The sequence below is a fragment of the Pogona vitticeps genome, chromosome 6 (assembly GCF_051106095.1).
Source record: "Pogona vitticeps strain Pit_001003342236 chromosome 6, PviZW2.1, whole genome shotgun sequence".
Taxonomy (NCBI): domain Eukaryota; kingdom Metazoa; phylum Chordata; class Lepidosauria; order Squamata; family Agamidae; genus Pogona; species Pogona vitticeps.
The window spans coordinates 121822349-121849238 of record NC_135788.1 but is presented as its reverse complement, the minus strand read 5'-3'; the positions used below and the strand labels follow the sequence as shown (position 1 = coordinate 121849238).

Here is a 26890-nt window from a genome sequence, read left to right as displayed (position 1 = left end):
ATGGAGTGAGCCATCCCTTTCAATATCTAAGCCGAAGAGATTCCCCTCCACCCCTTTGAGAAGGACCCCCTCATATCCATCCCCCCCCAAATACTCACTCATTAGGAAGGCCAGCAGCAGCCCCGCGTAGAGGCGGGGCGTCACCCCCATCCCCCTGTCATGGGGCCTCATGGGCGAGGAGGGGTCCCAGCTGGTGGGTAGCTCAAGGTGTCGTCTTTCCAGAAAGCAAACACTGCCTTTGATGAGCACCAAGGCTGGACTGAAGAAGCAAGGAGCTCCAGAAAGTGGTTTCTAGAGGAAGGAGGGAGGGAAGGGGAGGGGGAGGGGAGGGTGATAAGGAGGGAGGGAGGGAGGGAGGGAGGGAGGAGGAGCCCAGGAAAGCCACCTCAACCCTTGAGATGGTGTAGGAAAGGGCATAGTTTGGCACCTCCGAGGGCAGGGCATCCGTGTCCCCCATGGAGGGACCACCGTGGGGGGTGGTGGTAGTGGGTCAAGCTCCAGGGGAAGGAGCATTTGGCCAGAGGAGGCAAAGGACCGGAGGGGAGCGGAGGGGCTAAGGGCTCCCGACAGGCATGTGCCAAGAGAGGTGTTGAGCCCGCCCAGCAAATAACTTTGACAAAAGAGCCTGGACAAATATTTGCAAGGAAAACGGCGAGCCTGGGCTGGGCACTTCCCTACAACAGGTGACAGCATGAGAACAAGCATCAGAAAAAGAGGATGTGGGGTGTGTTTAGATGGTGGGTGGGGGGCAGGGGGTGCAAGGGGGAAGGGGGGGTCGCTGAGAGCATGCCGTTCCTGCTCTGGTTTCAATGACCGAAACATCCAGCTGAGAAGCTGGGGGTGGCTCACCTCTGCCCTTCTGGGTTCAGAAGGTGGAGGAGACACAGAGGCCGCCCGTGGGGGCTTCGTGCTGTCGTGGCTGAGGGGGGGGGGTCCCTCGCATGGCGCTTGGGAACAGCCATCACACGAAAGGAGCAGGAGTCCCAAAGAGGTCACAGGCACCTGAGCTCTGGAAGGGAAGTGGGCGTTCAGGTGGTCCGCCCCTCAAAGAGGTCTCCCCTTTCCCAACGGGACTGCAAAGGGCGCCTCAGAGCGGCTGAGGGCTAGGTCTCCTCTCCTCCTCCTCTGTTTATCAATCAGGGAAGGTTGTGCCTCCCGGGCACGTTGCCCCACACAAGGTCTCCAGTCCAAACAGACTCAGAGGAATCTCAGCAAGGGAGATCCGTGGGCCAGCCAACACCTCCTGCCTGACACCTGAGAAGAGAAGCCCTGGGATCGGCTTCCGCCTGATGGCCTTCCGGGATCCCTCGAAAGAGATCCGTGGCTCAGAGGTGTGCAGAGACACCTGCCAAAGCACTGTTGGCACTGGAGAGAAAGCGAGACGTGGCCATCGTGGCACCTGCCAGCTGTGGGCCAGGGAGCCGTGGGGCATATGCCCCGGTCTGCCTGCCACTGTGCCAGGAGCCTCCGTGTGATGGTGATAGGCTCCATTGTGCCACTTCTGATTAAGCCTGGCTTGACGTCAGGTCCTGCAGGCTGGCCCTCCTGGCCAGGAACCCGGCGGCCGCTTGCAGGGGAAAGGGCACACGCCGCAGTGGCAGCACCCTTGGGCATTGTTTGCCTAAAAGGAGCAGCCCCGCAAGAAGAGCTATAAATAACTCCTCAGGGCGCTGCCGGCCTCCCAGCGAGGCTCCCTGACTCATTGCCCAAACGGCCACGACCCAACACCTTGGTCAACGCTCCTCCTTCTCCTCCTCCTTCTCCTTGGTGCAGCTCCCCAAACATTGCCAGCCGTTATTCAGAGGCTCTGGAATGCTTGTCTTCAAGCCCGAGACCCTGTGAGGGTGGCGTCCAGAGGGATCCACGGATCAGTGGCACTGGATTCCTGGGCAGCCGAGATCTCAGCTGCCACCAGCAGCACCCAGGACCCACTCAGGGTCTGAGGTGGGGGGGGAGGTTGTGCAGAAAGAAGTCACAAGGCAGTCCTCTGCGATTCCACTGAGGAACAGACAGCCACTGGCTTGTTTCCGCTCCAGCTGGGTCCGTCCCCATTGCTAAACACACACCCCCTTCCCAAAGTACCCTCGCACACCTGCTCCTCTGAGATTTCTGGACTGTAGAAGCCCAGGACAGCCCTGGGGAGGAGGCAGCTGAACTCAGGGCGCGTGTCTCGATGGACTAGGAGCCCCTTCAGTCCTCAGCTGGGACCATCGGCAGGCAGACGGGGGAGGCTTACACAGATCAGGACACCCACCGCAAAAGAGAGCAAGCCTGCTTCTTGGCTGGTGGGAGCCCTCCTTCCAAGGGGGGGGACCAGATTCCCTTTGGGCAGCCAGCCAGAAGACAGGTGGGAGGGCCATTCTCTCCCCCACCCCCCCCACCCCCGTGGTGGCTTCCCAGAGATACAAAGGGGGCACCCAGCCCTATGGAGCAGGCTGGGGGTGGCTGTCAGGATGAGGAGCTGGCCACCATCCCGGCCTCCCTGGCTTTGCTGTTCTTCTGAGGCCACCTACTGCGAGATCTTGTGGGTGTGAGTTCCCCCAGGTTACCTCTTCATTGTGTAAAGATGCCCTCCCACTTGTCTGTCCGGCAACTCCAGCAGTCAGCATCCACGGAAGGAAAGCCTTGTCCCTCTTTACACTTTCTGTACCCCAGGTCAAATACGTGAAACCTCTACTGCGTGTCTCTCCCTCCACCCCACTCATGCCTCGTGGAGCAGTGGTTAAGTACTCAGCTCACTGGGGGGGGCAATGTGTAGCCTGCATAATTAACTTGTAAACCACCCAGAGAGTGCTTGAAGCACTATGGGGGGCGATATATAAGCAGCATGCTTTGCTTTGCTTTGCTTTTGCTTTATTCTGGCCCCCTTTCCTTTTGTCTCAGTTAGGAAGCGTCTGGGATTTCAGCTTTTTTTCCTTGTGAAGGGGTTGCTCCCATCCCCTGAACGTGCTGGTCACTCTCTCCTCAGCCCTTTCCCGAAACTCTGTTTTGAGCTCTAGTAATCAAAGGCAACATCAGCAAACTATTTGCACCCTAGATGTGTTTGAGGAGGGGATGCTGTCCTCAGGTAAAATGCCAGGCTTTCCTAAAATGCAGGGTACCACCCAGATCCAATAACTCCCTCCCTCCCTCCCTCCCTCCCTCCCTCCCTTCCTTCCTTCCTTCCTTCCTTCCTTCCTTCCTTCCTTCCTTCCTTCCTTCCTTCCTTCCTTCCTTCCTTCCTTCCTTCCTTCCTTCCTTCCTTCCTTCCAGGTCCGCTCCCCAGGCCTTTATCCTGCCTGAGATATAGGTATTTTCATGGGTCATTTCTTATCCCCCCCCCAAAGGGTGGTGAAGTTCTTCAAGCCCCCACCCCCACCACAGGCTGCACCTGATTGGGAAGCTCTCCTTCTGCTGCTGACCTCATTTCATGCTTTGGCAGAAATTTTTAATGGGTTCTTCTGTTCCTTGTGAGGATTGGTCCCCCTTCAGAAGCAAACTTTGAACCTCCCAAGTCCGGAATCCATCTTTAATATTGAGTAGCAATGGCTGTTTGAAGAGCAAAGTGTGTTTCTATGCGGGGGGGGGGGGACATCTCTCTCTCTCTCTCTCTCTCTCTCTCTCTCTCTCTTCCATCCCTGGTCTTCACCAGCCTTCTAACTGGGAACCTGAAGTTTCCTGATGTACTTTCGGGAGCACAAGACCCGAGCGCCAGCCCTTGGTGCACACACATTCGGGTTGGATGCTCTCAGCATCTGGTCATGGGAGGGGGGAGATGCAAGCCAGCCGTTGCCTCCTTCCGACCCACCCCCCAGGGGAGAGTGTCCAGGCCAGGGTCAAAGGGTTGGGAGGGGACAGAAGCAGGAAGGGAGAAGCCTTGTGCTGGCCGGGCTGGCCTCTGAGAGAGCCTGAAAGGGCCGTTGGAGCATCCCCAGGACCGGAGGGGAAGAGGAGAGGTTTTCCACCAAAGATATTTGAAGTTTGGAGGAAGGAGGCAACGGGTGCCTTCCAGACTGGGAATTTTGACTGTTCCCTAAGAGGACCTTTGGTTAAGAGCACATGCCGTGCTTTGTGTGAACCCATCGCATGTACTTCTTTCAATCAGTAGCGTGTTTTGCACCAGCAACGTCACGCCTGGCCTTTGAGGTGGCCACCCAGCCACCATCCTGCAGAGCCCCCTCTCCTCAAGTCCACCCCAGCCATTCCACGCCACCCTCCCCAACAGGGGAAAGAAAAGCGTCCAGCTGTCTTCTGTGTGGGACATGTCCGGGGGGGGAACGAAGGCCGAGGGACCATGGAGAGGTCGAACAGGTGAGCCCACAGACGCCACGGAAGGCAGCAAAGCCCCTAGTCCCTTGTTAAATGTGTTGCAGCAACTCCAGTTATGCAGGCGGGGGGGGCGCGAGGGGGGCAGAGAGAGAGAGAGAGAGAGAGAGAGAGAGAGACCTCTGTGGTGGAACTCAGTCCATGCCTATCAAACTCCTTTCTGCCCACAAAAAGGCTGCAAACAGGTTTGACTGAACTTCAGGGTGTTTATTTAACACTATTTGGATTGGACACCTTCAGCTGCGGGGCAAGGCGCAAATACCTCCGTGCTCAGTCCTGAAGTGGATCATGGCAGCGGGGGGGGGGGTGTCCTCGGGGAGGAAGAGACTCCAAGGCCTGGCTTTGTTCCTTCTGCCTTTCCTTTCTGGGTGGGGGGTGGGGAGGGCATTAGAGTACCAGCGTGCCAAGCAGGGAAAGCTGGCTCAGCCGGGATCACATAGTGGGCTGGCATTGCTGGTCCCGACCTGACACACACACCCCACATGCGCGCGCGTGCACGCACACACGCACGCACACACACACACACACACACACACACACACACACACACACACACACACACACACACACACACACACACTTTCCTCCTTCCCTCTCTCCAGAGGACACAGGAACATTCTGAATGTTTTACGTAAATGTCTCATTGTATTTTGATGGTTATTGTTTGTTTGCATTTTATTGTTTCCATTTGTTCTTTTGCTAAATTGTATTTTAAGCCTGTTAGCTGTGGGGATTGTGAGTCACCCAGGTGAGGTTATCTGAAAGTTGAGTCATGGCAACTGGGACTTCTTTCTTGTTAGGTTGAAACATTTCGCTCTTCATCCAAGCAGCTTCTTCGGTCTGAGGAGAGTTGGGAGGAGATCCCTGATAGATCCTCTGCGTTGGTTTGAGTTCCCCCTGGTCTGAGGAGGACAGACAGACAGACAGACAGACAGACAGACAGAGAGAGAGAGAGAGAGAGAGAGAGAGAGAGAGAGAGAGAGAGAGAGAGAGAGAGAGAGATAAAGGGCCTTACCCTTTGCCTCCTGCCCTGGTATCAGGAGGCGTGGGTGTTCTTACCAGCGCCAGGTGGGTGCCTAATCCATCTGTGGGCACACACCTGGGGCAGGTCGGCTGAGGCTGGGAGGGCCGGGAGGACTCTGGACGCCCGAGAAGGTCCACCCTTGCCAGAGGAGGGGGCCTCGTCCCATCATTCCTCCAGCCCCTTCAGCAGCCTGGAGAAGGGGGGGCATCCATCCCTCCATCCACCCACGTGCCTTAACCCCTGGGGGGGGCAGTTCACTGCCACCACCACCACCACCACCCAGAAGGAAGCCACCATTTACGGTTCTGCTTTATGGCTGCTTGGGGAGCCGACCAAGAGCAATGGCACGGAGGCCATAAAGCGGGCCGGGCAGTCACGCCCGGCTGCAGGCAAAGGGCAAGGAAGCCCCACAGCCGGGCCCTGCAAGCTGGCTCTGCAGGAGCTGGGGGGGGGAAGCAATGGGGGCACTGGGAGGCTTGGCCTTCCAGACCATCCACGTGTTTTTGTGGCTGGTTTATCAGTTCCTGCAGTTTAATGTTGTTGAGTTCTTATTTGTCATGTTAATATTTGGAAATGTAGTATATTGCTATTTGTTATCGATCCTGCGCATACACTGAACAGTGAACTAAAAATATATTAAATCAAGTAACAGTTCCAGGATCAAAAGCAAGACCTGGGGACCTGTGGCGGGTAGGTGGGTGGTGGAACTGATTTCATTCAGACGGGTGGTGGTGGTGGTGGTTCATGCTTCCTCTATCCCAACGAGTTCTGCTCATCATCCGGCATGGAGAACTTTGAAGGGGGAGATGCCCTGCCATCAGCACCCTCCGGATTAAGGAAGAGGCTGCCACGCAAGGCAGGCCAAAGAGCAACGGACCGGGGAGAGGACTGGTCAGGGGGCCGGGCTGGGCCCCAGAGAGGCGCTCTGCCCCTGTTTCTGGGACACGGCTTCCCAGCCCCACTTCGAAAGCCTCCGACACTTCAAATGCGGACCCCGCCCCTTTCTGCCATACTTGACCAGCGGGGAGAGGGGGAAGCCCCAGCTTTTCCTTCCCTGAGCTCCTTTGGCCTCTCAAAGTGGTGAGGGCCGCCCCCACCTTAACGGATGGAAAACGCAGGCAGCCTGGAGCAGGAACCCGGGGAAAGACAACATTCTCGGGGGGGGGGGGACATGACTGACCCTCCACTCCCCTTTCTGAGAATTCGGAAAGGTTTCTCCCTCCTTCCCCTTCCCCCTCCAACCAGAGTTCTCAGAACTGACCAATCAGATCAGCTTCTTAATCAAAGTACCCCACCCCCACACACCGCCACACAGCAGTTTTTTTTGGGGGGGGAGCATAGATAATCTTCAAAACACCCTTGTGATATCAGGTAGGGGGTGTGTGAGGGGGTGTGAAGGCATCTGTATGTGAGAGAAGGAGGGTGGCAAGAGGACCCTTGGGATTCATTGCTGAGGGGGGACTTCAACCCAGGCCCGCTCAGATCTGAGCCCTGCCCCCACCCCCAATGAAAACACTGCACTGGCTGAGGAGCAGACTGACCCAATGGGCGCATGTAGACTTGGAGAGTCGCCTCCTCCCCTCACAGCTGAGGCAGATCTGGAACTCCAGATGCTGGGGGACAGCCCCCCACCCCCTGAGGGTCCCTCGCCTTCTCATCTAGAGACAGTTTCAGTTCTAGACCAGTGCCTGGCATGAGGGATGGGCTGGGCGAGGGCAAGGCAGAGCAGAGAAGAACAGGAAATCAGCCCCGAGGAGGTGGGTGACGCTCTCCCCCCTAAAAAGCCAGGCCCATTGAGCTTGGTTGGCCAGGAATGCATTTGCACAGGGAAAGCTGATGCGCTAACTGGGCCTCTTCCTTGAGACGTCTCATCTGTCCATGTTGACACAAGCCTTAGTTATATCCTGGTTTATCAGGCCGTTGGCTGTAGAATACATTTGTATTGTCTTGCACATCCTGGTTGAATGACAGCAGCATGCTTTAAGTGGGCCTGCCTTTGAAGAGGGCTCATAAACCTCGGCAGGTTCAAAATGCTGCAGGCAGACAGCGGACTAGCACTGTCTGTTTCCATCACCGTTCAAAAGGCTGATGGCGACCCAGAGGTTGGCCTGGTGTCCTCTGAAGCATCGCCCCTTAGGATTTGGGAGTAGATTTCGGGAAAGGCCGTCCATCCCCTTTAGGATCTCTCCTGCCTTCCTGCCCCTGTCGTGTTTTAAACAGATACTCTCACGGCCCATCAGTCCGTTCCTTTCTGACCCCTGTTCTGCATGTAGCCTCTCCTCCTCTCCTGCTTTGGATCACACGGGTATTCAGCTAGGGTCAGGATTTAGAATTTTCCAACTTACATTTAATCATCATCATCATGCGCCATCATGTCATTTCTGACTTATGGCAACCCTGTCCAAGGTTTTCCAGGCAGAGAGTCCTCAGAAGTGGTTGACCCTTCACTTCTTCTGGGGGGGGGGGGTGTGCCCAAGGCCACACAGGCTGGCTCTTCTTCCTGGGGGCCCCATGGGGAAGTGAACTCCAAATCTCTGGGTTTGCAGCCAGATAACTAAACCCCCGAGCAATCCAGTCAGCAACTGAAATTGAACCTTCTCCATGAAAGTCTAATTATTTGATTTTGACAGCTTCTCCTGCCTTAATTGTGGGATATGAAGGAGGACTGGCCACATATGCCTCCATGCTGAGTCTCCTCTGCTAGAGAAGGAGAAACTTGTGTCTTTCTTTCCTTCCTTCCTTCCTCCCTCCCTTCCTCCCCCCCTCTCTCACACACACACACAAACATACAAATGTATTTACAACACCATAAAGCCCAGCAGAGCAGAGCAGATGCAGCAGGATTGATGGCCTTCTCCTGAGGAAAACTGCCTGAGGTCTCAGAAACACCTTGGCCCTCGGTTAGACTCAGCGAGGTAGGAGTCTTTTCCAGCTCCACAGTTCTGTAGTTCTGGAGGTGCAGTCCTTGCACAGTCCTTGACAGGCAACTGCATCGCTTTCAGTTTGACTGTGTTTTATTATTATACTAATTCATTCACAGACCTTTTGAGGTTCTACCTGTATCTGGCTTAGTTTTTCCTGCGTTGCCTCTGAGTCCCACTCCCAGAAAGGCAGGACATAAATCAAAAACCCAAACAAGTGAACCTGTTCTGGGATCATGAGGAGGTCATTCTATGTCTCTGAGGATGTGCCAAGTGGCTTTCCCTCACTCGTACATAAGCACAGCTGCCTGCCCCGGCTCACCGCCCCTGAGCTGGGAAATTAACCTCATTCCAGCTTGAGGGCAGGAGCTGTGGCTACCAACACTCTGTGCATGCTCAGAGTCACTTTCTCACTGATTCCCTGTGTTCCGTGCTGAAATCCTATAGAGATTCTGGGGCTCTCAGTCAAAAAGGATGGTGGATGTCCTCATCTGCCACCTGGTGGTGGATTCAGGGCACAACCTGTGTTAAGGCAGCCTGGGGGTGGGGGATCAGAACAGTCAGCAGGAGGTAGAGGAGGGCAGGAAGTGAGAAAATCTCTCTCTCTCTCTCTCTCTCTCTCTCTCTCTCTCTCTCTCTGTGACTGATCTTGGTCTGGCTCTGTTTCTCAGCCTGGCCCCTATGGATCCCGGGAGGCAAGGAGGATCCTGGCCTTCTGCCTTGAACTCTCTTGAGGAAAAGTTGGATGCAAAAGCAACCGATGATTATAAACATGGACTGAACGTGTATGGAGCAGCAGGTTGCTCTGGGAGACTGGGGTTCAAGGCCTTCTTTGGGGGCAGCCCACCCCCCACCACACACTCCATATGGTCTTAGGTAGGCCAGTGGTTGAAGAATTGGGCCTAGGAGTCAGAAAGGAAGCTGGAGAAGAACTCAGTTCTGTGAAGCCGACAACCTGTTCAGCCACCTATGGATCAACCGCAGGCATCCTTGGAAGACACCAACCATCTGCACCCATTTCAGTTTTAACCCCCCCCCCCACATGGGACCGAGGCCTGCTCTGCTGGATGACCTGATAAGAGAGGCTGACCAGGGGAGGGTGACCTTGTTGGTCCTCCGAGATCTCTCCATGGCCTTTGACACCATGGGCCATGGGATCCTCCAGGACAGATCACCAGGTTTAGGGGCTGGAGGCCTTACCTCCATGCGGGCTCCACTCCTTTTTCAAGGAGAGGGGTTCAGCTTGGGGAGGTTGTTTCATCCCATGTGCTGTGGCATTCCATGGGGTTAATCTTCTCCCCCAATGCTGTTGAACATCTACACAAGATGCTGCTGCAGGAAATCATCCAGAGATTTGGAGTGTGCTGTTATCAGTAGGTGGATGGCACACGAGTCTCTCTCTCCTTTGCTTCTTCAGCAGGGGAAGCTGCCCAGGCCCTTAGGCGGTGCCTGACCTCAACAATGGGCTGGACGAGGTCTAACAGACTGAAATGGAATCCTGACAAGACAGAAATCTCATGGTTGGGAGGGGAACCTGACCACTTAGGGACTTTTTTCCTGGTCTGATTGGAGTTATAGTTCCCCCCCTCCCAAAGACCAGGTCTGCAAACTGGGGGTGCTCCTAGACTCTGCTCTCTATGGAGAAGCAAATCTCAGCCATGGTCAGTTCTAGCTTTTTCCGTTGTTGGCCAATTGGCCAGTGGTGGCCCTCCCTGGGCAGGAAATCCCTGGCCACTCTCCTCTATGGGCTGGTGATCTCGAGGATCAGTTACTGTAATACTCTACATGTGGGGATGCCTTTGAAGGCAGGAGAGAAGCTGCAGCTGGTGCAGAATGCGGCTGCCAGGTTGATTTCGGGAGCAAGTAGGTGCGAATGTATCTCCCAATGCTGGCCAGCCTGCAATGGCTCCCTGTTTGCTTCCCTGCCAAATTCAAAGTGTGACTTTTAACTTAAAAGGTAAAGGGTCCCCTTGACATTTTCAGTCCAGTCGTGTCCGACTTTAGGGGGTGGCGCTCATCCCGCTTTTCAAGCCATAGAGCCAGCGTTTTGTCTGAAGACAGTTTCCATCGTCACGTGGCCAGCGTGACTAGGGAACGCCATTTTACCTTTCCACTGAGATGGTATCTATTTATCTACTTGCATTTGAATGCTTTCCAACTGCTAGGTTGGCGAGGAGCTGGGACAAAGCGAGGGGAGCTCACTCCATCGCGTGGATTCAATCTTACCACTGCTGGTCTGCGGTTTAGCCCACAGCACCACCACGTCCCTTGAATTTTAACTTATAAGGTCCTAAGTGGTCAGTGACCTTGGTACTTGTCTGTGGGGAATATAATCCCCAGGGAACTGAGAATCTCTCTCCCTAAGATCTTCTACCCAGACCACTCATTCATTCATCTTCATGGTTGCAGATAGCTACACCAAGGGAGGCCTGGAAAGTGACCACCAGAAACTGGGCCTTCTCAGTGGTGGGTGTGACCTTGTGGAACCCACTGACTGTTGATGTTCATCAGGTGACCTCCTTTGTGGCCTTCAGGAAGCTGGTTAAACCTGTGCTTTATAAAAACACGTTCTGCAATATCCTCCACACGTAAGAGGTTCCCCAACCCATTTTATGTAACTTACTTAATTTAGGTGGAAGGCTAAACTATATATGTTTCATTTTTCTTGTTCCTTTTTATTATCTTTATACAGTATTGTATTTCATGTAGTTTATCTGTTTAATTTTATAGATGGCCCGGAGTAGTGGCTTGCCACTGGACAGACAGACAGACAGACAGACAGACAGACAGACAGACAGACAGACAGACAGACAGACAGACGAAGATAGATAGATAGATAGATAGATAGATAGATAGATAGATAGATAGATAGACAGACAGACAGACAGACAGACAGACAGACAGACAGACAGACAGACAGACAGACAGACAGACAGACAGACAGATAGATAGATAGATAGATAGATAGATAGATAGATAGATAGATAGATAGATAGATAGATAGATAGATAGATAGATAGATAGATACCCTGTTTCCCCAAAGATAAGACCTAACCTGAAAATAAGCCCTAGTCTGATTTTTCAGGATGCTCGAAATATAAGCCCTACCCCAAAAATAAGCCCTACTTAAGTGAAACTCCGCCCTCCACCCTTGTGCAGGAGCCAGAAGATGACATGATTGTAAAATAAAACATCCCCTGAATATAGGCCCTAATGCATTTTTGGAGCAAAAATTAATATAAGACCCTGTCTTATTTTCGGGGAAACACAGTAGGTAGGTAGGTAGGTAGGTAGGTAGGTAGGTAGGCAGGCAGGCAGGCAGGCAGGCAGGCAGGTGCTCCAAACAACAGAACAGATGACCATACATGTGGGCAAAACCAGGTGGCCAATATATAAAAATAAAATGGACTATGCAATTGGAAACAAGCGATGCAGAAGCAGTATTCTTTCTGACTGTGAAAGAGAAGAATTTGGGATTGAACCAGGGAAGAATGCAAAAGGCTATCCCTGTAGAACAAAGAAAAGTTGAGATGGCAGACTGAAGAGACACTTTAAATGGTTAAGGATCAGCAAGAAGCAGAAGTAAGAGGAGGCAGAAGCAGGGTTAGAATTCTGAATGCACAAAAGGGGTCATGAGGACAAAGAGAATTATTACAATGATCAGTGCAAAGAAATAGAAGGGAACCACAGAAGAGGGGAAACAAGACGTCTGTTCCATAAGATCCAAGAAGTCAAAGGGAAATAGAAACCTAGATTAGCAACACTGAAAGACCAACATGGAAACAGAAGGATAAAATAAAGAGAGGATGGAAACAATATGTACTGAAAATCACTACTGAAGCGATACAAGGATACAAATAAATAGTGACTATAACGGAAATAAGTGAACAAGGATCAATAAGAGGTTACGGTATATTCCACAAAAAGAAGGAGGGCTCAGACTACCTAATATTAAATGATATTACATCGCAAATCAGCTTAAACATTAATACCAGATATTATTGTAAACAGTAGAAACGTAATATGGAGGGAAATGGAAATACCCGGGTAGATTGGAGGGCTTCTTTTTTAAAGAAAAAATTGTAGAAGAAATAAAGAGAACAACTAATCTCTTTTTGATGAATATATTAGAGTGCTGGAATAATTAAAGATATATCTTGAGTCCACCTACTTCACCTTTGCAACAAGTAGTGGAGGCTCAGAGTTTTCCCCAAAACTCTTGAAATTTATCTTTAAAAATTATTAATAGAGAAAGGGATAAAAACAATAAGGAGCTGGATGGAAAAGACTAAAGATAAAAATAATATAAAGGGAATTTTGGAGGAAGAAGAGGGAATATCCTTGTTAAATATACTCCAAATGGAAAGTTGGACAAGAAAGTGGACTAGAAAAGGAGAGATTAGAAAATTGACAAAATTTGTGGAGATTATTGAACAAAGACAAATTCAAGAAGAAGGAAGTAAAAGAAAGGGAACAGTTAACGCTGTTTATAAGATTTTAATATATTCTGGATTTGAACAGGTGATGATGAAAAACCAGTAGCAGGAGGACTTTGAGGAAGAGATTAAAGGAGAGGACTAGAATTGTTATAATGGTCACAGTAGCATGATTAATATTTGCAAAGAATTGAAAAAGTGACAAACAAATTAATCTCAAAGATTGGTATAAAGAAACATGGAGTCTAGCAATTAATGATAAGTTAGCATGTGAAATGAAAATAAGAGGGGAATGACAAAGTCTAATGATTTCAAAGCTGTATGGAAATGATATTTGGGAGCATGTCTTTTCGAAATAAAAAGGTTATAGGCCAGCAGAAGAATCGATGTACTTTTGGGGAGGTAAGAGGTGAAAAGGGATATAAATGGATATGTCTGGTCACCTGGTCCCGAGGGTGAAGGCGGAAAGGGTGGGGATAGTCCAGTGTGTATTGTATGTAGTTATTATTGTATTTGTGTTTTAGTTTTAATATCAAATAAAACATTTTGAAAATAAAAAATAATAAAAAGAACTATTTCAAGCTACAGAGCAACAGAGACTGAATCTATCAAAATCCTGTCATGAATATGCCAACCAATATGGAAACAGAACAATGGCCTGTAGACTAGAAATGTTCAGTATACTTTTCAATCCCTGAGAAAGGATACAGCAAGCAGTGTAGTAACTATAAGACCTTTGCATTAATTTCCCATGCAAGTGAAGTGATACCCAAGATATTGCAAGGAAGATTTTCACTCTGAATGAATTCAGAAATGGTAGTTATTTCAGGCTGGATTCTGAAAAGGAAGAGGCACCAGAGATCATGTTGCAAATACACACTGGCTCCTGGAGTGCACCAAAGAGTTTCAGAACATCAGTCAATGTTTTGTTGTTGCTATGCGCCATCAAGTCAGAATTCACTTATAAAGGTCCTAATAGAGTGGTTAAGGTAAGTGAGATACTTAAGGAGTGGTATTACCAGTTCTACCCACCCAGTGAATTTCTATGGTTGTGTGGGGATTTGGACCCAGGACAAAGCCTTTGGATTATTCTAAAAGAAATCAGTGTTCCTCATCATTTGTTTATTGTGATGCATAGCCTATACTGTGGACAAGAAAACAGACAAACAGGATTGTTTTCCATATGCAAAAGTGTCAGACAAGGGTCTGTTTTATCACCTTGTCTGTTCAGCCTGTATGCGGAACATATCATATGGAAAGCTGGATTAGAAACAGGTGAAGGAAGAGTGAAAATTAGTGAAAGAAATATCCATAATTCAAGATATGCAGATGACACCACCTTGCTAGAAGAAAGCAACAAGGACTTGAAGTGACTTTTAGTGAAAATAAAAGAAGAAAGTGCCAAAGCAGGACTGCAGTTGAACATCAAGAAGACCAAAATGATGACTGCAGAAGAACTACACAATTCTAAAAAGAAGAAGAAGAAGCACACAATTCTAATGCTGACAATGAAGAAACTGAAATAGTGAAAGATTTTGTGCATGTATCTTGGTTCAATCATCAGTTCAAATGCAGGCAAGAAACCAGAAGGAGATTGCGTCTAGCTTAGAAAGGGCAGCAATGAAGGAACTAGAAAGCACATGAAGTGTAAGGATGTGTTTCCGGAGACCGAGGTCTCCATCAGCCACACTCTGGTACATATTTCCAAACACTATGTATGGATGTGGAAGCTGAAGAAAAAGAATTAATTCACGTGGTGCTGGAGGACAGCTTTGCAGGCACCCTGAGCCGCGGGAAAGGCAAATAAGTGAGTCCTAATTCAGACCAAGCCTGGACTCTCCCTGGAAGCAAAAATGACTGAACTGAAGCTATCACCCTTTGGGCGCATCATGAGAAGAGAGCCCTCCTTGGAAAAGACATGTGTGTTAGGAAAAGCTGGAGGCAGCAGGAGAAGAGGGAGACCAAATATGAGAGATGGATTTGCTCCGTGAAGGAAGCCGCAGCCTCCAGCGCACAAGAGCTGGGCACCGGCGCTGAGAGGCAGGAGGTCGCTCGTGGCAGAGGCCACTCGTTCCTCGGGTCGCCCGAAGTGGGCGGGGGGGGGGCAACTTCACGGCACAAACGAACAGCCGCGCAGGGGCTTCTCTGAACTGGGAGCCGCGTCAAGGCTTCCTCTCCCCAGGCAGCACAACCGAGGGTGGGGGGTCCGAGGAGGCGGCAACCCCGGCCGGAGGCTTGACCAATGACCAAGAATACGTGGGAGGCGGCTGGAGGAAGCCAGCGAGGAAGGAGGGAGGGAGGCAGCAAGAGCGGCGCCTCCCCCCTGCACGCCCGCGCTCGGAACCGTCTCCCCCGTCCCCGTGTGGCGCCGGCGGCCACCTTGTTTCGACAACCCCCTGCAGGGAGAGAACCAGCCCCTCAGGGACAAGGTGCTAGCGCAGCACTGTCCCAGCTCTTCTACTTTCCTGCTTGCAGAGCGGGGGGGGGGGGGTTGTCCTTTCTGCCCATTAACTGGGCCCGCCTGCGAGAAGGCAGCCGTCCTGGCACAGCTCTCGAAGGGGCAGCATTCACGCCCCCGCGTGTCAAGGGTTTCCCACCATGGTCCTTACTCTAGGGCACTCAGGTCTCCAACGCGACGGCCCAGCGGTGAGAAAGAGGCGGGGCAGCTTCCCATCCGGGGGGGGGGCGTGTGGCCGCCTTCAACCAGGAGCTCCCACAGGCCGACCGTGGGGGGGGGGACGTTTCCAGATCTGGCAAAGCGCGTACACGCAGCCCGCGGAATTCTGCGCTGGAGTTTTGGGGCTCTGCTTCCCCTGGGATGTGAATCACAACATGCCGCCCTCCTTAACCAGGCGAGTGGGCGGAAAGTGCCCGGGATGTCCAGCCTGGCTTGTCCCCCCCCCCCCCCGACGGCCTTAGAGCCGGTGCGGACGTGCCTGCGCGCAAAAGCTGTCCACGCTGCTGCCCCCTGCTGGCCGACAGCGGGATCCATGGTCTGCGGGGCGGGGGGCGCAGCGCAGCCCCGGGGACTCCGCGTCCTAAGAACTCAGCTGTGCTCTCCCCTTGCCCCCGGCCGGGCTCTCGCTCGCCAGCTCGCTCGCCGGCCCCACTCCTGACATCCCAGGCCTGAAATAACGCCCACCCCCACCCCCAGCCTCCCCGCGCTCCCTCCTCCGAGAGCCGTCCGCAGCCTCTGTCGGCAGGCGAGGAGCGCTGCGCTGTCCAGCCGGCGGAGGTGCTGGAGGGAGCGCCGGGACGCCTGAATGCACGGCGGGAGGGGCGCGGACCGGAGAGCTGGCGGGGGGGGGGAGGTTATACGGGACGCTTTTGTGGATCAGAGCGGGGGGGGCGGGGGAAGGGTCTCTGCACCAGCTCAGAGATAACGCGTTCTTCCGGCAGCCGGAGGCCCAACGCCAATTCCGAGGCGAAGAGAATTCTTTCGGGGGAGGGGGAGGCAAGAAGGCTCTGGAGAAAGCGGAGCCTCGGGTGGAGGCTTCCGGACCCCGCAGCCTGTCCTTTCCTGGATCCCTCCCCGCCGGCACAAGACCCCCCAGGCTGCCTGGCCCGGGCGGCGGACCGAGCACAGCCCATCGCCGGGCCACACACAAGGCGCGCGCGCGCGCTAGCCACAAGGAGAGGTCCAGAACGGGAGCCTTGCTCCCCGCGTGGGGCCTGGACGCGCAACAGCCCATTCCTACGTTGCTCGTCAGCCGCGACCCCTTGGACTCCCACCCACCCACCTGCCCCGCCCGTCGACCCCCATTTCCAGACAACGGAGGGGGGAGGGGACGGGATTCCCTTTCTTGACATGAGTGGCACCCGCGGAGGGAGGGAGGGAGGGGGCAGGTGTTCGTTTGGACGAACTCCCCAAATCCGAATTCAGCGTCTCTTCATGTCGTCTCGCGCGCCCTCCACCCACCCCCACCCCCCAGAAAAAGAGCGGCAGCGGCGGCGGCGGCGGCTTCGGCAGGCCTCGTGGGCGTTCTTGGCCAGGGCTGCAGGGAGACCCCGAAGACTCGACTCCTCACGGTTGCGGGACGCGGAGATGCCCTCTGCGCCCCTTGTCCTCTCCTCCGGGGCTTGGACTTGGTGCCGGCGCTCGGGCGCAGCCCCGGGCATCCTCATCCTGCGGGGCGAGCGGGGTTTGCTCCCGGAGAGGACCCGGGATGAGGGAGGCCGGAGCATCTCCCGTTCCTCGGAGCTTGGCCGGCCTCTGCGGAGCCACAGAGAGCCCGGGGGAGAGGGGGCAGCGCGGGAAGCGGAGGGGCCGAGTCCCCGGAGGGCCTCCGAAAAGGCCCGGAGAGCGCGCGCATGTGGGCCACGGAGAAGCCGCCGAGGCCGAAGGGCGGCGGAGGCCTGCCCCACCCCACCCGCCCGCTCTCCTTCGGGACCCCTCCTCTCCGCCTACCCCCTACCCCCCCCCCCACCGCCGCACAAGAAGAGAGGGGACGAGGCTCGCGAGATCTGGCCTCCGCTGCCGCCGCCCGCGGAGGAGAGGCTGGGCGGGCCAGGCTGGGCTGGGCTGGGTTGGGGCTGGGCTGGGCTGAGCTGGGCCGGGCGGGGGGGCGCCGCCGCCGCCGCCGCCGCCGCTTGCCCGGAGTCCGCCGCAGACGCAGCTGGGTTCGCGCAGGCGGCGGCAGCAGGAGCGGCGGCGGCGGCGCCTTCCCTTCCTTCTCCTCCCGGCCGAGGTAACGGGGCGTCCCCGGGCAGGAGCAGCACCTGCGCAACGCGGCGGAGAGGCTCGCCCGCCGTCCGCCCGCGCCGTTGGGAGAGCGGGGCGCGCTGGAAAGGGCCGCGAAGAGACTTCCTCCCCCCCCCCCCCCGGATTTCGGGTTCGGGTGGCGGGCTGTGGGTTGCTTGGCCTCGGCGCATCGGATGCCGGCTCCGGCGTGCCCCTGGGTCCCCCTGCGGCTTCCCCCCTGCAAGACATCCCCGGGAGATGGCCTTCCAAGCCTTCGTTCTGCCCCTTCCCCGGCCCATCCCCCGCCACCGGCCACCGGAAAAGGGAGGGAGGGCTGGCGACGAGCTCAGGCCCCGCGCGCCCGGCATGGGCCAAGCTTCGGCCGGGCATCCCGCGGGGCCCCTTTCCCTGGGCGTCCCTCTCCGCCGCCCGCCTCGTCCCGCGCCTCTCCGGCCCGCGTCAGGCAGGGGCTGCTCCGCTGCCCGGACCCGCTCGCCCCCCCCCGGGGTCTAGGAGGAGACAGCCCTCCGTGGAGGAGCGGGTGTACAGGGGCTTCGTCGAAAGTCGCTCCGCAGGGGGGGGAGGCCTCCTATGGCAGCTTGAGACCCCGGGGGCCCCGGGCTTGTTTTCCGCCGCTGCCTCTGAGCGCGTGCAGAGAGCGCCATGGCCATCCGCCCCGAACAGAGTAAGGATGCGCGGCCGGGCGCGTCTGCACAGGAGAGTCCGGAGTGGGGGCGGGAAACGGGGCTGAAGGCCCAGGACAAAAAGGGGTTGGGGGGTCTCCTCCTGTCCCCGATGCTCCGACGGCGAGGGGGAGCCGAGTCGCGAAGGGGCCCCCGCCGTGCAGTTGGGAGGGACGCCGCCGCGAGCAGGGCAAGGCGGGGAAACCCGGGGAGCTCGCCCCCGGGGGAGGGGAGCGGGGTGGGCGCCGGAGCCCCGCGGGGTGGGCGCTCCAAGGCGGTTCCTATGGCCACGCTGGCCGTGTGTGCAAACAGAGCCGCTCCGGGGATCAGCAGAGGGCTATTAAAAGCCCGGCGCTTCTTTGGCTTCCGGGGGGGGCGGGTGGAGAGGTAGAGGGGGATGCCTGGCAGAATTAGCCCTCGCTCTCCCCCCCCCCCCCGGGGTCACCGGCCGGGGCCCGATCCCCCAGCCCCACACAAGGAATTGCCTTCCATCTGCAAGGCAAGGGGCGGCCTCCCATCCTTTCCCTCCAGGTGGGGGTCCTGCCCCCCTTTCCCTCCCCATTCCCCAGCGGGGAGGGTTTTTCCACCGCCGGAGCCACCCCGCCTCCACCCTTCCCACCCCAGCCCGGAGAGCTGTCTGCGCGCATGCGCACGTGCAGTCGCCTCGTGGACCAAGGGCTGACAGGCTCAGAGCAAGGGGGATGTTTTGACCAGGGGGGACGGTGACGTCATCTGACCCCCCCTTCCCTGCTCCCTCACAGCTCAGCTGCCAGCCCAGCGGCAGGGAGGGAGCAGCGCCTGTTGTAATGCAAAGGGAGGCAGGGAGGGAGGGGGCCGGGGGCCAGCAGGCAATGAAGAGCTAATTGGCTTTCGGAACGAGATGCCCAGGTGGAAGTGGGCGGAGGTAGCCCACTGGCTCCGAGTCAAATGTCTTTCCCAAGATGGCCTGGGGGCTCCAGGGGTTGGGGGGGCTGCATGCACACACGCCCGCCTTTAGCCACCGCGGCCCAGAGAGTTTTGGGGGGGGGGGGAGAGAGAGCGGACAAGCGCCTGCCCGCCAGCCTGCCTGCATCCCGAGGGCCCTTTCAGGAGCCTTGGGCTCTCAGGCCAGGCAGGGGGGTCACCTTGGGAGAAGCCCTGCTCTGCCGCCAGCATGGAGCCTCCCCAAGCTTTGGGGGGGGGACTTCAAGAGCTTCAGGGTGGCTGGGGGCGGTGGGAGTGGGTCAAAGAAGACGGCACAGGGATGGGGGGCCAACCCCGTCCCTCCTCGGAGCAGGCCTGGGAGCAGGAGGCCTGACCCTGTTCCCACCCATGTGAGCTGCAGGGCCTTAGTGGAGCCGGTCCTGCCATTGGGCTGAGGGAGGCAGGCCCCGCGAGTGGCCGCTGCCTGGAGGGCCTTTTGCCACCTCCACTGCCACCGGGCAGCCCTCCCCCCCCAGCCTCCACTGCTGTCCACACACACACACACACACACACACACACATCCACTCCTACCTGGCATCCCCGGTCACCCCTCCTTCAGGACCAGCTCCCTCTTGGGGCTCCAGGATCCTTCCATCAGCCCTTCCAAGATCTGCCCGTCCCTCCCTCTCTCTCTCTCTCTCTCTTGCTGTTGTTGGCGTGGCCGCCGTGCAGTGGGTTGTTCCTGGCATTTTAAACTCACTGAGGTGTTCCCTCTTGTGTGGGGCTGGAAAGATGGGGCAGCCGCCTGAGGCCAGGAGAGTGCCTGCGCCATAACCGGGAGGGGGGCTTTCTGGACAGTCTGCTGGGTAGTTTCCACTGACCAAGAATAGCTCCTGTCCCCCTCTCCCTTTCCCCTCCCCCACCCTGGGTTGGTTTTTTTTCTCTCTCTCTCTCTTACTCACACACACACAGACAGAGAGAGAGAGAGAGAGAGAGGAATCAGCATGACAGCGAGGGCCACATAGGGCAGGTTCAGGGCTTCTGGCCACACCAGGCCAGGCACTGTGTGTGTATTTGGAACTTTCTAGAAGTGAAGCCCCGCCTCCCAGCTTCTTACAAACGTACACTTCCCACTTGGGAGGATAGTTTGTTCTTGAGCAACCCCTTTGTCCTGCTCTTCCTTTCACCCCACCAAATGCAAACCAAACAAGTACCTGCTTCCGCAGGCAACTTTTGTTCTTTCGACACCTGTGAAGAACTGTGCCACACAGTAAAACCCTTTTCTCCTTGGCTAAGCAGGAGGGATCGGGGCTTTTGGTGTAAAGCCCTAAGGAAAGGAGGAAGAGCTCCATGATCCTGTCCCATTCCCCCCCCCCCCACCGAGCCCTGGCACCAGCACTGGGAGGGGGGGGGAAGCTGCTCTCCAGAGTCCCTAAAGGGCCAGGGGGATCTGCTCAGTGAACCTGAAAACCTTTCCTTGCAACCCACTGTCTGTCCTTCCTCCCCCTCCTCCTCCCCCTCCTCCTCCTCCTCCGCCACCACCAGGGCATCCGCCTCCCCCTCTGCCCCCCCCCAGTCTTTGGAGGCACAGCCGCTGTCTCCTGCCTTTGAGCCTTTGCCAGGTGAGCCCCACAAGACAAAAATGAGGGACCCTCTTGTCAGGAAGACGCCTCCTTAGAGTAGACATTCCACTCAGGGAAGGAGCCAAGCTGTCGTTCCCAACATCCACCACCCCCCTTGCAGTCGAGGCTGGGTGAGGTCTAGTCAGTGCGTGGGTGGGCAACGATGGGCAAGCTTCTGTCCCTAGATTTCCAGTGGCTCACTCTTTAGCTGTGTACTTTGGTCCTTGCACACCAGCCTTACTAGGTAGGACACCCCAAATAACCAAAAATAGCCAATGAAGCCCTGGAGGCCAAGGCACTTCCTCTAGGCCCCCAAGAATCACACTTGGGTAAAATATAGAATATTTATTTTTAAGAGAGTTAAAAGAGGTAAAGCAAAGAAAATACAAAAAGATATAATTGTACTGGTTAAATGCAAAGCATGTAGGTATTAAGTAAGCTCCTGTGCGATTTTCCTATACAACCATAACATACTAATAGCTTTACTATTTAATGGGTAGGCTATTCTAAGTTACCATGAGGAAGTCTCCAATCAGTCAACAAAGAAGGCTGTCAAATCTGTCGTCCTTCTCCTTCTCCTTCTCCAGCTTCCGCACGCACACCGACCACTTGCTTAGCCCGCCTCCTCTATAACTTAAATCCACGTTTCTGTCCCAATCGGCATACAGTCCTTTGTCCGCAACTCCATGGCTAACTGGTCACTTTCCACAGCTCCCATCTCTCCTTCCCAGGCTGGCCCGCTGGTATGCCGTTAGCAAGGAATGTTTCGGTTATCCTTTCTAAGGAACGGCCTTGGCTCTTCTTCGCAGGAATACCTCCAAGTCCTGGGAAACAAGCACTCCAAAACCCACATCCTCGCATGGCTTGAAGGGAAGGTGGCAGCCATCGCCGCCCCATGGGGTGCTTGCAGGTAGCCAGGCTGGTGGTCGCCTGAGCCGGGAGGGGCCCTTCCCCCCACCCCCACCCAGAGGCACCTGCCTCCCCAAGAGGAAGGGAGAGCACAGCATCCTCCCCCAGCTGCGGAGGCCGGCCAGAGGAGCCAGGCCTCCCCGCCAAAGCAGCTCCTGCTTCTGGACTCTCTGAGAATGAGAGAGTCAAGAAGAAAACCCCCTGCTTATTGCAGAAGGAAGGAGCCGGCAGTCTCTTGGCAGCAGCCGAAGATCAGGTCCTTGACGCTTCCGCTCCCTCCCACTGTTTTCTGCGAGAGGCTTTCTCTGGAGACAAGATGGAGAGACTGAAGCGTCACGGATGGTCAAAGGTGCCACATTTCATCTCAGGCGATGTTCAGTCTGTCTCGCTCGGAAAGCTGGATTAGACTCAGATGAAAGAGGAGTGAAAACTGGTGGAAGGAACATCGGTAGTTTGGGTTATGCAGCTGAGCCCATCTCGCTGGCAGAGGCAGCTCCAGATGAAGGTGGAAGAAGAAAGCTCTAAAGCAGGATTACAACTAAACCCTATGAAGCTAAAAATTGTGACTGCAGAAGAATTAGACGACTTCTTTAATTGTGATAATGAGGACATCAAAACTCTTTAAAGACTTTCTGTACATCGTTGAAACCATCATTCCAGTCAGAGACTGCAGCCAAGAAATTGGGTCAACTATGAAGGTGTCAGAAAAGTTCCTTCAGTATCAGGATGTGTCTGTCACTGGAGACCGAGGCCACCCATTCCGTTTCACTTGCAGTTACTATGTGTGGATGCGAAGAAAGCAAACACTGGGAAAAGTTGGTTAACTGGAAGTGTGGTGTTCAGAACAGCTGTACGGGTGACACAGACCACTCAAAAGAATATTAAGTGGGATCTAGATCAAATCGAGCCTGACTCCCTCTCAAAGCAAAAATGACTAAATGGTGGCTGTCATACTTTGGACATAATCACAAGAATACAAGACTCGCTGAGAAAGATGATAACTCTGGGGAAATGTAACTGAGCAGGAAAAGGAGGTGACCAAATATGCGGTGGATTGATTGCATAAAGGAAGCCACAGCCTTACGCTCGCAAGACCTGAGCAGGGAGGTTGAGGACCGGACCCTCTGGAAGTCATTTATTCACAAGAAGCTTACCTTGGGAATAAATGTCCACAATGTCTTGACTTGATGGTGGATCACAAGAATAGCTGTATTTCTCAAATGTCCCCTCAGGAGGAAAATGGCAAATGACTGGTTGTTTTGCACAGTGAGTCCCCAGCACACGGCCAGGCCACACGTAACATGACAGGCATCTCGGGTCATTTCACGGGTCATCCTATGCAGGAGCCTGTAAGGTGTGCCTCTGACAGCTCGCCACGCATCATGGCACACCTAGTTCTGTAGGTCCATCCCTGTGGTTTCTCACTGAGCACTCCCTGAAGTTCCCAGTCCCTCCCCATTTTGTGTTGTGTACTGCAAGGAGGAGCAAGGGAACATATCTCATCCAAGGTGCACAGCATAGTCACAACAGATGCCCACTTGGGAACCCAAGAAAGCCGGGTGCCCTTATCGGATTGTGCACAGATCCATCTCCTGAGCCGTTGCAAGTGTTCGCCAGATTCAGCTGCTGCAATCAGAACAAAAAACAGGCCACTAGCAAAGCTCAGGGGCCATATTATCTATAAGACCAAGCATTTTATTTCTGTGTGAGCATCCATGGGTCACACAGTTATCTGAAGAAGTAACTTGTGATCTACAAAAGCCCACCCTGGAATAAAACGGAAGGTCTTGCCAAGGCCACAGTACTGTTGGCCTTGCTTCAGTTTTGTCTTGCTTTTCTTCCTAACAATCACTGGCGAACGTCCTGTTTGATGTATTCGCGAAGGCTTTCACAGCCAAGATCTAATGGTTGTTGTGGGTTTTTCAGGCTCTTTGGCCGTGTTCTGAAGGTTGTTCTTCCTAAAGTTTCACCAGTCTCTGTGGCTGGGGCATCTCCTGTCCTCTGAAGAGGCCCATGGCCGCAGAACTGGTGAAACGTTAGGAAGAACAACCTTCAGAACATGGCCAAAGAGCCCAAAAAACCCACAACAGCCGTCCTGTTTGATATTTAAAAGTGCCCGACTCCAACTGTGTCAATCTTGAGTGCCCACCCTGTAGCATTGGGGCCCGATCCCAAGGGCCCTTTGCACTGCTTTTGCTAGAGAAAGGCCACAGTTCGGGATCACTTAGCAGAAGCCTGAAAAAAATGTTAACCTAGCTGCCTCTTTGTAGAAAAAGCAGGGAGGCTCAGGAAGGAGGAGGTGCAGAAAAGCACAAAATGACAGGAGCCAGGAAAGGCCTCCCCAGCTCAATATCTGTATAAAGCCATCATCAGGAGTGACACAGAACATCAAGCCCAGTTTGGCCCAGACTGTTTCAGAGATTTGGTTTATTTCTGAGCCCAAACCCGGCTAATTGACATGTAGCTGTCATATTTATTCTGCTAATCAGAATTATAGGACCTCTATAGGCACAAGAGCATCTTATGTAAGGACCGTGCCTGTCAAAGGGCGAAAAGACAAAAAGGTGAAGAGAGTTTGTGCTGTATTTTCTTTAGAAACAGAAAAGAAAGAGAAGGAAGGTGCTGATGATGGATAGAAGGAAGGAAGGAAGGAAGGAAGGAAGGAAGGAAGGAAGGAAGGAAGGAAGGAAGGAAGGAAGGAAGGAAGGAAGGAAGGAAGGAAGGAAGGAAGGAAGGAAGGAAGGAAAAAAGAGAAAATCTGAGAAAATCCAGCCCTCCGACTCTCAGAAGAATCGTCTTTATCATTTCAAGGCTGGTGACGTTTGTTTGTTTGTTTGTTTGTTTGTTTTTAAAGGATGCAGTCATAGAGTTTTGGGGCAAGGCATGTATAAAAATTGAACACAGCGTTGGGGAGGCCCTGGTTTCCAACATGAGTTTAAGAGAGGGCAAGTCTGGGGGGCCATCTGCTTTCCTTTTAGCCCCCCCCCCCACATATACTGATTTGTTTCTTTTGTTGTCATTGATTTCCACTTTTTCTGACTGATTAGAGCACATTCATTAGATTAAATTACTATTAGACTGAGTTGGGGAAAGACAGTCTGGCTATATACACTATATTTGCCCCCCCCAACTGAAAATGCCCCTTCCATTTAAAAAAAGGCTTTCATTTGGCCCCTCACCAGCCAAGTCATCTTTCCCTAATTCAGTCTAATAATAATTTCACCTCTCTCTCTCTCTCTCTCTCTCTCTCTCTCTACATCTGTGTCTCTGTGTGTGTTTTTAGCCTGGAGACGAGCAGAGCAGATTAAGGAAGAGACAGAGAGAAAGAGAGAGCAAGTCTTAAAATATCTGAAGGGCCGTCATGCAGAAGAGAAGCCTGTGTCTTCTCTGTTGCTCCGGAGGGCAGGATTGGAAGCTGTGGGTGGAAATCGCCAGAGAAGTAGACTTTGGCTGGATATTAAGGCAAAGTGATGGGATGCGGTCCATGTTTTTCATCCAATTCCTTAGGGAAACAACAGCAATGCCCATCTGCCCCAGAGAGCATGGCTAGTAGCAAACCCCTGCAGGGGTTAACAGCCCTCCCCCCCCAAAAAAAAATGGTCCCAGGAAGGCCACAAGTCATCTGGCGCTGCCTTTGGAGGAGTGTCGTAAAAGCCAAAGACATTTGGCTGTGCAGAAGAGGCGGCAAGGGGCCTTTCCTTGGCAAGGCACCTTTAAGCACCCCAGGGATTCTGCAAAGCCCATTTTGCAAAAGGGGCAGGATCTGTGGGGGGGGGCATCCAACTCCGAGGGAATCTCAGAGATAAGAGGAATGTGGCTTAGACCACAGAGGCATCCTGCAGGCAAGCAACCGACACCGTTTCAGAAGGATGAACGGAGAGTGTTCTTGCCTTTCAGCTCATTTGGCATCAGAATCCCTGAATGGACCTAGTGAAGGATCAGGAGAAGAGCTGCTTGTCACGATCCCGCCATCTCCCTCCATCACCCCTGTCTTTTTGTCACACGACAACCACGACAAGCAGCTCCTGCCACACTCGGAGCAGGCCAGCCTGCCGACTCCAGAGCCCTCTCACTGGGCAGAGTGGGGCTTCAGTCAGAGGGAGACCTGTTGTGACCCAGGGGCTAGACCCCTTCCTCTTGGCAAGGGGCCCATGGGTGGCCGAACTGCCCCTTTTCCTGGCTGCTTGCTTACTTGGTACATCTGCAGATGGCACAACGCTGGGAGAGATCCCAGGGGACGGCCGGAGGGCAACAGGAAGCGAGCCAGGCTGTCCGCTAAGGATGAGGGTGATGGGATGGAGAAAGATGTGAGCAAAGGAAACTGCTGCCCCCTCACCCTCAAGGGCCAGGCAGGTGTGGCAGAAAGACCTGAGATACCTGCTGAAGCGCCCGGGGTGCCTCCAGGGCAGGCAGTGCGAGCGCAGCCCAGCGCACCGCTCCGGGGGGGGGGGAGACCCAGAGGTCCAGCTAGAGAGTGCCCTGGAGACCAGCCAGGGCGCCTCAAGGGATTTGACGAGAGTGACAGGCAGCCGAAGGCTACGTACCAACGTGGGGGTGGATGGACGCGAACATGCCGCAGCAGTGGCCACGGGTCACCCTTCGTTCCAGGCAGGCAGGCAGGCAGGCAGGCAGGCAGGTGGCCCCTCATCACTCCTACCCGGCCCGGCCGCTTCAAAATGAAAATGAGGGAGAGGACCCTTCCTCTGGGGTCTGAGCAGGAGGCAGGAGAGCTTCTCACCACCTCTGGGTCTGGCAGGAGGATCCAGTGAAGCAGCTGCATGAGTTTCTTTTAGCCTGTGCTGCAAAAACAAGGAAAATTGAAAACAAAAGATTTTGTGCTGCTTCATAAAGATGAGAGGCTGCCATTCTGTTGCCCACGGGCAGAGCAGAAGGAGCCTCCCGTAAGCGTTCCACCCATTCTGCAGCCCCCCCTCCCTTGAGTGCCCAGCGCTGTGGCCAATCTCATCCCCTGGCACAAGAAGCGGCAGGCGGCAGGGAGCCTTCCGGAGCGGGGGGGGGGGGGACCCTTCCGTGATTTCCCTCCTGCCCCCTATCAGGTGGATTTCCATGGAAGCGTCCATGGATTGCAGCCTCCACATTCTATGGGGCTGGGGCAGGGGGTCAGGAGCCCTCGAGGGGCCGGCATGGTTTAGTTTTCATTTGGGGCTCCTTTCCAGAGAGGAAGGCTCAAGGGGACCCGACTGGCCTGGCCTCCAGGCGTCCTTGGTCCTCGTTCTCCCTCTGGGTGTCCCTTTCCAAGGCCGCTCGGCTGCTGGAGGCGCCCAAGAGGGCTTGGCGGCCGGTGAGGGCAACTGGCCACCGGATGTCGGGACTGCCAAGGGCTGGCTTGGGTTTCCACTTGCTAATCCCTAGAGGGGAAGGTGTCAGGAGATGGCGGCGGGGGGG

The 26890-nt window shown here is 54.7% G+C and overlaps 1 protein-coding gene across 3 annotated transcripts in view; it reads left to right on the top strand.

The window, feature by feature from the left end:
* The first annotated feature begins 17281 nt into the window (after positions 1–17281).
* The window catches only part of ACHE (acetylcholinesterase (Yt blood group)), a 20011-nt gene continuing 10402 nt past the window's right edge, over positions 17282–26890 (top strand). For 2 of the 3 annotated variants that reach the window (XM_072977340.2, XM_072977339.2), the window contains exon 1: positions 17282–17374. The gene's annotated coding sequence lies outside the window, so the exon portion shown is untranslated. Of the gene's footprint in view, positions 17375–17646; positions 18053–26890 lie in introns of those variants that run through there. The other variant, XM_020799834.3, reaches the window with a different exon arrangement.